Here is a 14,251-nt window from a genome sequence, read left to right on the forward strand (position 1 = left end):
TGTGGTCAAAAATGCATTCATTTACTGCAGATTTAAGGAGCGTAGTGTGAGAAATGATTTTGATAAATATTAAATGAATATGCCGGAATTGGTATATTTAACGTTTCAGGCACTCAATAATGTCCTTTAAAATATTCACTAAAATTTTTCTTAATTTTTCCTAATAATCTTTGTAAACTTCTTGTATATTCATACCACAAATATGAGAAAAACTATATAAAATGTATGCGTAAATGTGTACCACATTCGTATTTAAATATATAATTGAATGATGTATTAAATAAAATTAAGTTAAAAGGTTATACAACATCAATTATATATAAAATTTAATTTTGATTATATGTAAACTTGATATTACTTTAATAAACTTTGAATTGTTATATAAAATACATGAAAATTTGATTTCAGTAATAATAAACACAAGAAAATTAACAAAATTTATTTTAAAACAAGAAAAAATAGAGTTGACCTTGTCAAAAAACCTATGTGCGAATAAATATGCCATGACTGAAAATGGGACAGACTATGACTTTAAGTTGCCGTATTACCATATTAATTTATGCAAAATTTCAGTACTGTGTTTTTCAAAATACTGTGTTTGCCTACTACTATTGAAGTTGTGTGGCAGCTGCCAGAAGGAGCCAAGCAATTTCAACTACTTTTATCAAACATATTGGCCCTACTAATAAATTCGCTTGTGTAAAATTTCAATACCACAGCTTTTATAGTTTCTGAGATATAGCCAAATAAATTTTGAAGTTGTAAGGCAGCTACCCGAACCGGTATCCCGATCATGTCCAATTTAAATAGGATTCTGGCACTTACAACAATAAATCATTTGTGAAAATTTGGTGAGCTTAGCTTAATAAGTTTTTGACATTAACGGACAGACAAAGCTAAATCAACTCAGAATTCGACGCTGATCAAAAACATACACTTGAGTCTATATCTAAGACCGTTATTTCTTAGCGTTACAAAAGGTAAGGCAAATTTAGTATACTCTTCGAACATACGTTCGTACGGGTATAAAAATTAATTAAATTTTAAAAGAAAACAATTTTAATATAAGAAATCCAAATATCCTTAATTGTTAATTAAATAATAGGACATCATCTGCATGATAAAGAAAATAGCAATTCATTTTCATAGCAGCTGTTCCTATTAATTATTCCAAAAAAAAAATTTATGTATAACAAATTGTCAAATAAATCCGAGTTCAAATTAAAATTTTCTCTTTTAAGAAATTATTCCAAGTCTTGATATTAAAATCGTAGGATGAAACAATGTTAAATTAAATGTTTTATATGGATTGTGAATATATAGAGCTACTTTATTATTTTGTATGCGAGTGACAAGTGACATCTTAAATGTAAAATTTTCAGTCATCCCGTATAGATTAACATTGACTAAAATTTTAAATTGCGAATTATGTAAATTTTTTTTTTTAACATATACGTGTATATATGTATATGTATATTTGTTAATGTATTAAAATTTTTTTTTTAAAGTAAGTATTTCCAAACGATGTTATTACACTTTTATCCTCTTAAATTTAAAATTAATAAAACATTTTTTAGCTTCATAACAATGGAATTATAAAAAAAAAGAAATATGGAAAGAAAAAAATTGTGAATTCTTTTTCCTGTTTTTCCTGAATTGTTTATATGTTATAAATATAGTATGTATAACACTTGTATAACACATAATATGAGTGTCTGTATATGAAACAGTTAATCCTGAATGCAAATTAATTTTATACTTTTCATTTAATACATTCAACGTTGTTACATTTTACTTGTTTTTCTTTTGTTTCTTAAGTATTTTGTTTTTTCTCATATTTTTTTTTTCTTTGTGAATTAAAGAAAATTAATAGCGAGTCATGTAAGGTTATACAATAAGAAAATTCGTTTATATTTATAATAAGGATACATAGATGGATTTCGACAAGTATACAACTGTTATATATATGTATAATATGAATAAAGTCTCTTATTATTGTTTAAGATCCTTCAGAACTGAAAGGTACATAACGTAGCGTTCGTCGTTTGTTTGTTCTCTTCTTTCATTTGTTTTAATTGTTTAAAATTGAAGCTGTTAAGAAGGAAATTATCAGAATGAAAAGTGAAATATGGGGTTTTCTTCTTTATTTTATTTTTATTTTCAAGAGGTCGTTGTTTCCTTTCTTATTTTATTCGTTTCTTTTTTCTTCATGTCAAAATATAATTGTTATAAATTGTATTTTAGTAAAGATTTTTTAAATATAGTTAATTACAAGCAAAAAAAAAAACATCCATAATAGACGTATGTGCGGTATTTTGTCGTCATTTTTTACTACAGTCAATTTAGTGATTTTGATCAAGAAAAAAAATTTATTAAAATTGCACTTCAGAAAAACAAAAAAATTAAAAATTTTCCAAGTAATTTCAATGAAATTTTTGAAATTAAGTATATGAACTGAAAATTTTCCCAAAGGTTTTTAAAGTGTAAATATTTGAGGAAATTTCCAATTATTTTCTTAGTACTTTTAGTTAACACAAGATTTTGTTGAAATAACGGGAAAATTTTAATTTCAGTTAATATTTTACTCTCAATTCGGAAAGCGATAATAGAAACGGTTTATACTATTAATCGTTAAGTGTACTATAGGGTTAATAATTTATTAGAATAAATTATGTTTCAATAAAATGTGAACAAGGCTTAAAAATTAAGCGGAAAATATATAAATTTCATAATTATCATAATATTTATTGGTTGAAATTTGTTGCATACCTATAGGAGTGAAATTAAGAAAATAAATAGGTTAACGGGTACAATTATTGACAATCTGAAAATTGTGTACAATTATTGACATTTCAATTGCTATAGTGCTTTTAGATGATTTATAATTATTAATCAGAAAAATTAGTGGTTGATTACAATTATTTAACATTTTCGCCATTATTTGTCTATTTTATACTAATTTTAATTTAATTGGTAGGTTTTTATTAGTTTTAAATAATAAAAAAAAAGAATATCTATTACAGAATTTATTTTAGCTAGTTAGCTAAATACCTAAATTTTGGAGATTTTTATTTAAATTTTACGAACTAAGTAGCTATAAAGCTAGTTAGGTACAGAAAAATAGCTATACAAAACAGAGGAAGCAGAAACAATATCAAAATATTTATGAGAATTAAATACAAGAAAATAAGTTTTGTAACGAAATGAAATGACAGAATTAAATTTGAGGTAATGGAAACTGCGGTCACGGACTAAAATCATGACATAGTGAATATACAAAGGAATATAGGAATTTCTGCATAATATAGAAGATTGCATACTTATAGGGATGCAATTTGCATAATTCGGTTTTATGTGAGGTTGTATGTGAGATTGTGATTTTGTTTAAATTTCACGTACTTTTACAATGTTTTTGTAAGATATAATTGCATATTTTAAGGCGTAAAATTTTGTAGATTTGTATTTAAATTTTAAACAAAAACAAAAAGTAGAAAATAAATAATTTATTATTAATGCCTTTGTTATTGTATATTGATGAAATGGTTTTGTTGCAATCACTTTAAAATTATTTATAACCTAAAATATCTACATAATTAAGAAGAAAATTATTCTTATGTTTATGAAAAATAATTTTCTTTTCAAGATTTTCTTATTTTGCATATTCTTGCATTCAATATAAAATTTCAAATATATTTTCTCTCTTTGTCCCACATAATAATTACCATAATAATTAGGTTAATTTAAAAATTTTCCATTCATAATATTTTTGTCTTATTCATGAATTTGTTTATTTTATACAGACATAAGAAATACCTTTAACAATTTTGTATAACATCCAAAAAAAACAAGCACGTGTGTATAATACCTGTCGCCTCATATTATAAAAAAAAAAACCATAAAAAAATTGTTTTGAAACAATAAAAACTTTTAATAAAAACAAAATGTTTTTCATATTTTCTTCTTCTTCAAATTTCACAAAAATGATGCAATTTAAATGATTTTTATATAAGAACAATTTATTTCCTATGAATATAAAAAATATTTGCATTTATATGTAAAATATAAGAATAATTTAAGAATGTATGGGAAAAAAAACTTGAAATTATATTGGATGCGTGGATATGAGAAAATATTAATCTTGGATATTGAAAAGAAGAGGTTTTTAGTTGTGAATGGTAAGTGAAAGACGCGAATATTTTCCATATTTTCATATTCATTCAATGAAAATTGATGATGTGCAGGAGGAACAAAAATGGAGAAGATAAAAATTTTAAAAAGAAAATTTAAATTGAATTTTAAATTCAATAAATTATAATAATAAATATCTTTGACAAATTGAACACATTTAGAGAAATGAATAAATTTTTCTTTATTTTCATACTTTCTTTTATTACAAAAAATAATATTGAATTGGCAACAAGTTTAATGTCTAGAAATTACTAGAAATATTCTGTAAATTATACTAGGTAATTTGATTTAAAATTTTATTTTATTTATTAAAATTATTTTCAATTCATGTGACTGAGTTTTTTGGTTTAGAAAAATTTTTGCCAGTCAAATAATTGAAGGAATGATTTAATACTCTTTTTTAATGTAATATTGTGGTATACAGGGCAAGCCATTAAATTTTTCCATATGGAATATAAGTGAATTATCCAAAGCTAATTTAAGTTAGTTTGGCTAATTTGCACTATTAATATTACTAATAATTGCTATTGTTATAACTATTATACTAACTATTACAATTATGTATTTTTATTACAATTAATATAGGCAATTATTATAGATTTCGTTGTAAATATTCTGAGACAGCAGTGAGTTTTGTCCTATGTGTGTAAATATTTAAATATCAACTTGTATTGTGATTGAATGGAAGGAAATTATTGGTCTACATATTAATATGTGAGAAAATATTAAAATATTACTTATATAACATAGCTTTTGAGGCAGGTATCAAGGCAGGTTCTTCAGTTTAAATTTCAAAATTTATCACAGTCTAATTTTCAGATTGCAATAATCTTATTTATTAATTGGATTTATGATTTATTATTATGGCTTTTATTCATTGTTAATTTATTGGATATTTGCTAGCTTATTGTTACATTATAAATTCGTTCGGTGCAATATAATAATTGCGATGTCATTGTGAAAATCTCTAGACTCATATTTTGATTAGTTTGTTTAAAACTTTTCAGCCTCTTCTTTTTCATTAACAATATAATTATTTCTACATAAGCTTGACTAGGTATTTTTGTCTTCAATTTTCAATACAATCTTAAACTGTAGAATTTAAAAGATCAGCTGTTCTTATCAGATAGAATAATTCAACTACTTTTACCCATATACGAAATTCTGTTATTGCTATACATAGGATACTCGATTTCTGATAATTTGTGATAAGGCTCAACTAGGACAACAGATATTACAGTAGATTATTTAAAAATGGTGTGCATAGGTACTGACCAATATTTATATTAAATTTAATATTATTTTGCTATCATCATGTGATATAAAAATTATACACATTCTGAAATTGTATGGTTTAGAATTTTATAAATAGCCGGCAAGTTTTGGAAAGTTTTGATTAATAGAGAATAATATGTGTGTGTATGCAACAAATATGAAAACCAAATAAGTATGCGTTATATTTATGGCGTACTCTTGAGATTAGCAATAATAATTATGTAATTTATTTTCTGTTTGCCCACAAAATGTATATATATATATATATATATATATATGTACATATATAAAAGGAAAATTTAATAACGGTAATTTTGTTTATTCCAATAATAATAATATAAATTAAGCCCGAAACTGGTTTTTTTCTTTCTTTTTTGTTTCTGTTTCGTATTAAAGGATAGAAAAATAAAGTAAACAAAAACAAAATGAAACAATTTTTCCCTTATAATGGTTATTTGTAAATAAATACGTGTACATGTACACATATATATATATTTATTTACTGTGTATATCGTTTTGTTTATATAATTATGCCTATATATATTCATGCACACATACTATAATATTTACGGGGTAATTTCGGCATATTATTTAATATAAATATGATTTATTGGGTTGAACATTTGTATAGGATAAAATTTATATTAATTTTACACATACACACGTACATAAATCAAAACTTTTTTTTCGGATAATCAAAAATTTTCTTGATTCTAAGCTGTACTTAAGTACTATCGTAATATTGACAAAGTCGCATTATTTTCAAATTGTTATACTTTATGAGCGTCTTATTAAATGAGATCAGTTGTGATAAAGTGGATCGTATTTCATTAAATTTGAAGATTTTTGTAAAAACTAGAATCTAGAATGCCATAAAAGACGATTTGAATATTAGACGCAGAAACAATATAAAAAGCTTAAAGGAAATCAAATATAAAAAGCTGAATTTTAAAAATGATGTAGAATGGCACAATCTAATTTGAAGTGATATGGACAATCACGAATTAAAACCATATTTGAGCGGGTATATGATGAAGCATAAGAGTTTCTGCAGTATATAGAAGAGTGCAATTATATCGAAATCTTTGTCTAGATTTTCATCTATTCTCGTTTATATAAGTAAAGCTCTTGTTTAGCAGAACTTAAAGACAGTTAACCGCTTCATTTGAAATGAACACCTCACTATTTTGGGAGCAGTTTAGAGCATTGTCAGTTTTCAAATGTAATATATTATTTCATATACATACAAATTGTGCTAAAACATTTTTAACTAATTAAGTATTACTGAATAATATTATTGTAAAATATTTCATAACAACATTTCTTAACCGATTCCAAAAAGGTGTGAAACTGGTGTAATTATAATGTCATTGTAAATTTCATATCCATTTAACATGCCTTGTATATATATGCGTTTATGTGCAACAGGTCCGGTTCTGGCTTGTTTGACGACCTGCGCGTCTCCAGAAAAGCACCCCCCGCTCATTTTCCCCTTTTTAATTCATATGCACATAATAAATAATTTTCTTGTAACTTTATCATGCTGAATGGAAGATTAGTCACAAAATTAAAGCCTGGAATCAAATTTTCACCTTTTTGTTATTCAAGGTTTGTATAATATAGGTACGTTTTATTAGGGTAATTTTGTTGTAAATGGTTGGTTGGTCGGTTGACGTGTCAGGTGCAGCAATTCTACCGCACTTGAATTAGCTCAAATGTGCCGTTTAGTTACCACTAACCCGTGATTACGTTTACGTTATCCAAGCCACGCGATTCTATTGAGGAATCTTTCTAGATCTCCGATATTAACTATTAAAATATTATAAATTTTTTATTTTTTAAAATCTAATTTTTTCATTAGCGCCTCCTGTTTTCCGGCGCCTATTGAAAATACTTACTATGAATTATTGGTAGATCCGGCCCTGATGTGCATACACTAAAGCAAGAATATTATGCTTTATGAACAAAACACCAAACTGAATATCAAACTAAACTGGTTAAATAAGAAAGAAATAGTGGTGTATATAAAAACCAAAAATGAAAAACCAATTCATAATATTTTACCATAAAAAAATATTTTACCAACTATTCACCCGACTTTTGTTTTGTTTTTTTTTTAAATGGCTTGACAATTTATAGGTAAGGAATGTATTTATTTAGGTGCGTGACTCGAATAGTTATTAGTGAACTCAACCTTTTTTTTTTACCTCTCAAATGTATTGTAGTCACTTATTGCTTTTGTTTTTGTTATTCTTGAATAGTTTGGTGATTAAAGTTTGGCAAATTATAACAAAATGTTTTTTTCATATATTTTGATAAATTTGACCTTAAATGTGTATGTGTACAAAAAAAATATAGTGACAAGGTGACCAAAATCCTTGAATAAAACTTTTATAGCAATCATTAAGTAAAAATTTAGATTTGTCCCGACTGTAAATAAACACGTTTGGCTAGTATGTTTAATAAAATATAATGTAAATTAAATAAATAGGATTCTGGTGGTCAAATATATACGATGACATTTTGTTTGTATGTAGGAGCGAGTAGGAGAATATTTATTTGGGTGATTATAAAAGGTTTCGTTCAATGAACTCTAAAGATTTCGTTTTATGATATTTTGTAATTTTGTGGTGAAAATTCTGAAAACGTGTTAATTTGTATAAGATGTATTAAGATTCAAGTTGAAAATGGTTATTTTCTTTAGTCATCTATTTACAATATTGCTATTGGCAAAATAATTGATTTGAATTTAAAATTTTTCTCTAATGAACCGTAAAGATTTATTTTTTTTTTTTTTTGGGAATGATTACCTACATTGTTTTTATTACAGACTAGGGATATTTTTAATTTTGTCTTCAAAATAATTTCTTTTGTGTCTATTAAAATTTTTCACTTCAATGACTTTTTTCAAATTTAAATTGCGTACAGTAGCTAGTTTTTCTTTAATAATTTGATAAAAAATTGTGTTCTATTTGATTGGGCGTGTTTAATTATTGGGTGTATTAAAACGTTTCTCTTATCTCTTTCAAGTAAAATTTATTAAAATTTATAAATTTGATCAATTATATGAACTTCTTTGTATATTTTTTTCTTATAACCGCAGGCAATCAAATCAGCCCATGGATTTGAAATCGTTATATTTTTTTGTTGTTATACCTTAATTTTCATTTCGAAATTTAAATAGGTACCTTAAAGAGCCAAACTGTGCAAATTAAAAATATGAAATTGAAATTTTAAAATTTAAATAAGATTTTCTGATATAGTTGACATTATTAATTGGATATAAAAGAATATAAGCTAAAAAAATTAGTTATACATTTTGTATAACAGTTTAATTTGAATAAAACTGTAGCCATTTTGAATTTGAAAATCAATTGAGAAAATTCATAATATTTATTAGATTTGAACTATATTCTATTTGCTGTATAATAAAATTATTGAAGCTAACAAAGTTGTAGAATGGAAATTATTGCCTAACTGAAATGTCTGGGAGGAAAAATTTTCGATTATATATAATTCAATTTTGTGCCACATATTTTCGATAATAAATTTTAAAAAATCTAAGTGAATTGAATTGTTTTTTTGGTTATCGTATTTAAAAGAAATACAGGGCTGAAAAGATGGTCCGAAAGATAATATAAGTAAAATATTCAGAGATGACGCTTTCAAAAACATATGTTACGTACATACATCTTACTCACGTCTCTCAAACTGCTGAGTACGGTACCTAATTATTTTACTCACTTAAATAATTCAAAATGTTATCGATTTTCGCATGGCATATGTTTTTATAAGCTCCGCGTAATTCTAAAGTTTTCTCTCTAGGGAGAAGTTTCTGAATATTTTAAAAGAAGGCCCTCTCAATTTATAAAATTCTTTTTAATCTAATTTTGTTTTGTTTCACTTCTTCTTTTAGTTTAAACTTTAAACCGCTTAACATTACCCTTAAAAAGAGAAATCATCTTAAACTTAACTTCCGTTAAAATATGAAAATTCAACCGGAAAAATTTTCCTTTCCTTATTTATTTAAATATTTTATTAGTGCGAATAGAATTATGAATTTCTTGAAATTAAAAATGAGCGGGAACAGAATAAATATAGCTATAATACACTTTAAATACCTTAAAAGGAAGTTAGCCAAAGAGGAAAAAAATCTCTAACTAAATTTAATTCTCAATTGGAAAGACCAAATTTTTTTTAATATCGAAGTTTGATATTTTCTTCTACCAAAGAATACCGAAAACTTTTATTCGTCCTGTTTTGTTTTTGCTCTCTTTTTACATTTTGTAAGGGATATTATCCTTCGTATTTTTCTTTCTCATTTCTTACATTATTTTTGAATGTATTGGGTTTTCGTTTTTACTTTAATTTTTTTTTCGTAAATTTTTACCAATTGTTAAAACCTTAAATGTTGAATAAAACAATAATGTTAACAGAACCGCAACATGTTTCAATATTATATGAAATTTCTCTTATATTCGATACTTGTTATACTTACATATAATGTCAGGTATGTATGTAATATGTGTTTATATTTGAATTTTTGTTTAATTTAGTAAATTTACCAATTTAAGCTAAGCAATTTTCTTGGGAAAAAACAAAGTTTTCTTTCGTTAAATTATAAACATGGTTGGTATGTAAAGATAAACAAAAGTTCCTATATATACTTTTGGGTAAAATATTTTGTGTATTATAGGAGATGGTATCGCAATCTTATAAACGTATATAGATATGTATGTGTATTTACGTTTAGATTTATGATCAGATATATTTTAAAGATTATATAGGATTAATTTTAAAGGTTATATAGGGTTTATATTATTGAGTCAAATGAAATTAGATCAAGTGTATAGAGGAATAAGATTTTTTATATTTTTTTGGTTTTCTTGCTACTGACCGCTTAAAATTTATTTAGAAATATTTGAGTAATAAATCTTAGTATATAATGAAATTGTTGGTGCATATTTTCGTATTTTTTACATTCTAAAGACCAATGAAAATTTAAATTTTTTCATATAAAAGTTGAAAATCTAATATTGTTTACGTAATATGAAAAAAATAAAGATTTTCATGAAAAACGTAAAAAATTAAAGATTTTTATATAAAACGTAAATAATCCGCTATTGCTTACGTAATATGTAAAAACTACAAGAATTTGATGAAAAACGTAAAAAATTCAAGATTTTTATGTAGAACGTAAATAACCAGATATTGTTTACGTAATATGTAAAAAATTCAACATTTTTGTAAATAACGTAAAAAACACTACATTTTCCGTTCAAAACGTAAAATACTCAAGAGTTTTAATATAACACGTAAATAATAGAATATTGTTTACCTCAAATGTAAAAAATTCAAAATTTTCATGTAAAATGTAAATAATGTGATATTGTTTACGTAATATGTAAAAAATTCAAAATTTTCATATAAAACCTAAAAAATTCAAATTTTTTTCATTAAACATAAATAACCCGATGTTGTTTACGGTAAAATGTAAAAAATTTAAAATTTTCATATAAAATTTAAAAAATTCAAAATTTTTATATTAAATGTAAATAACACAATTTACATTTAATGTTTACATTTAATGTAAAAAATTCAACATTTTCATAAAAAAAAAACGTAGAAAACTTAACACAATGGCGTAAATACTTGTTTAAAAAACAGATTCATCTAATTTTGGAATGTTATACGAGTAATAATTATTCACGCCAACCATATTGCTCCTAATAGTTACCATATTTTTACTATTAATTTCCAAGCTTCATACTTAAAAGAACCAATTTAAATTCAAAATACACGGCAATTCTCTTTCTGTTTTTGCTACATCGTACAATATAATTTATTGAACACATAAGCAAATCTGATAAAAAATATTACACAATGTGAAATCAGAAGGAAAAATAAAAAAATAAATGAATACAGAATTTTTTTTTTGTAATTAAATTTAATTAGAATAAAAATATTGGAAATAATTGCATAAAATTAAACGTAAATTAAATTTTATTGCAAAGGATAAAAAATATTTTAAATGTTATTTAGGTAATATTATAATTTAATATAGAAGTAAATTAGATTTCACTTCCTTATCTTTGGTATATGACTAATTTATTCGATTTAAGGATAATGCGATTCTCTTTGAGGATCAAAATTTTGTACACTTCTTTGCATGTGTTCCATATTTAAATTGAAGTCACTAAAACAATATGTGCATCTGGTAAAAATATTATGAAAACAAAAAATAATTAATAATTTATTTTTAATGTTATGTAATATGGTTGCCATATGTTATGTAATATGGCTTTAATAAAAAACTTTCATAACTTTTTAAATAAATCATATTTTTGGAGGAAACTGAAAGATTATAATAAAATCTCTTATGTTAAAAATAATAAAATTTAATATTTTGTATATAAGAACATAAAATGTAAGCCGTAATCATATTTTATTTTTAAGTGGTCATATAAAACTTTATGCTTAACTAATTTTAAAACTTTGTCTTATGTACATACATACATACATACTATGTATATAAATAGGTATAGATATATGAGATTTAGATTATTTTTAGTATTCTTTAATTTTATTTAAAATGACGTCTTCAAATTTTCCCTTACAATATTATAAATTACTAAAATTTTATATCAATGTCAACTATTCTTTCAATAAGAAAATCTTATTTTTTTCCCATAAAATTTCAAAATAAGGATCACATTTGCGAAATTTTATTTTATTTTTTGCGAAGGATTTCTTTAAAATTTTCCTGCTTTTTTATTTTGTTTTTGGTACATTAAAAGAAGAAAAGGTGTTTTATTATTATTAAAAAAAAAATCGTGTTTTTATAACTTTTAGACAATTCTGTGGGACAGTAACAAAATATATAAGGATAGCAAGTTAGTAGATACAACATACACAAGACAAAAAGAGAAAAGTAAGAAGAAGAAAAAATGTTTTTATTCCCTCATATTATTTGTTATATAACTTACATTTTGGGTCTAATTTTTTGAGTTATTGACAACGACGACGATGACAAAGGACGAGAATGAGACGCACTAGAAAAAAATGAGAATGAGAATGTCGTCGAGATACTGTGAGAAAGGTAATAGAAGAGACGCAGTATGTAGTGTTCTTTCAAAAATAACTTTATTACTTTGAGAGAGATTTTCTATATCCTTGCACTTTTTCGTTTTTTTATTATTTTTTATATTGAAGAAGGATATTATATGTAGAAGATTTTTTCAATAATTTTTATATTATACTTTTTATTTTAAAATAAAATTTTATATATATGAGTACATATAGTGGTTCTAAAGTTAATGAAAATTTAAAGGAACATTCAATAATGTTATGGTTATTTAAAAATGGAAAAATAAAATTATTTTCATCATATCTCTGATATTTTTTTTTTGGGGATAAAAATGTGATGCTATATTGTGCTTAATTTAATTTATTTTGGAATAATGAGAAAAATGACAAGGATTTTCAATGTTATTTATTAGAGAAAATTGATTTCCTTTTTATTTGAGCTACATGTTGAGCTCAAAGAGCGTACGAAGAGGAAATTTTTTTAAATTTTGATTTTTCTTAGTTTAAAATGGCTAGTAAATTTTCAGAAAAAAGTAATCACAATGATGATTTGCTTGTATTTGCAATGTAAAATTATTAAATGTGAAATTTGTGGTTTAGGTATTTCATAGTTTCTTCCAATAAGATTTTTAAGTTGTGGACTGGTCACCCTTTAACTGAATTACAACCAAATGAGTAAAAAATCCATTATAATATTCAAATTATTGAATAGTAAGTGATTGTGTTCAAATTTTCGAAATATACTATAATATTATAATTTAATAATTTTAGCATATTCTATTTAATAATATAATTTTAGAGCTCTCTATTTAAAGTCTATATTGAAACTAAAAAATTCTGAAATTTCTTAACCAAAGCAGTAATTATAAATTTATATAGTTGAAATAATTGCTTTTATGAGCTCCTAATACAATATGATAGTATACAGAGAGAAAGAGAGAGAGTCTTTTATTAATATGATAAAGAGAAAAATAATCAAAAGAGATTTTTTTTAAAAAGAGTATTGAGAGTAATGATAAAGGCAATTAATGTGACGGTAATACGGTACTATTATAAAAATTAGCAGTAACAGTAACACTGCCAAATATTCAGTTTATTAGTGCCAAGTTCCAATACCCCTGCAATTATTTATTATTTATGTGTATGTATATTATTTTCTAATTTATTTTTATACCCTGCACTTCGTGAAGGGTGTATTAACTTTGGTATGGAGTTTGCAACTACTTGAAGGAGTCATCTGCTGTATGGACATATATATATATTCTTGCTCAGCGTAAAATTCTGCGTCGATTTAGACATGTCCGTCCGTCCGTCCGTCCGTCCGATCGCACGATAACTCAAAAACGAATAATGCAATCGACACCAAACTTTCACAAGTTTTTTCTTTTGTGCCAAGGACGAACCCTATTGTTATTGGACTAAGTCGGACAACGGGTTCGGGTAGCTGCCATACAACTCCAAGAGTTTATTTTAAATATTTCAAAAACTAATAAAGCTATAAATATAAAATTTTGTATAAATGTGTCCAATTATATTCTACACATGCTCTAAAAATTATAATGGGATAGCTGCACTGGTTCGGGTGGCTGCCATAAAACTGCAACAGCAAATTTTTTATATTCGGCAAAATAATAAAGTCAGATTCATGAAACTAGGCAGTCATGTGTCCAATTATAGATCAGATATATTTGTGAAGTTTTAG

Source organism: Condylostylus longicornis, unplaced genomic scaffold (genome assembly GCF_029603195.1).
Source record: "Condylostylus longicornis isolate FDR11 unplaced genomic scaffold, ASM2960319v2 ptg000084l, whole genome shotgun sequence".
In the NCBI taxonomy this organism is placed as follows: Eukaryota; Metazoa; Arthropoda; class Insecta; order Diptera; family Dolichopodidae; genus Condylostylus; species Condylostylus longicornis.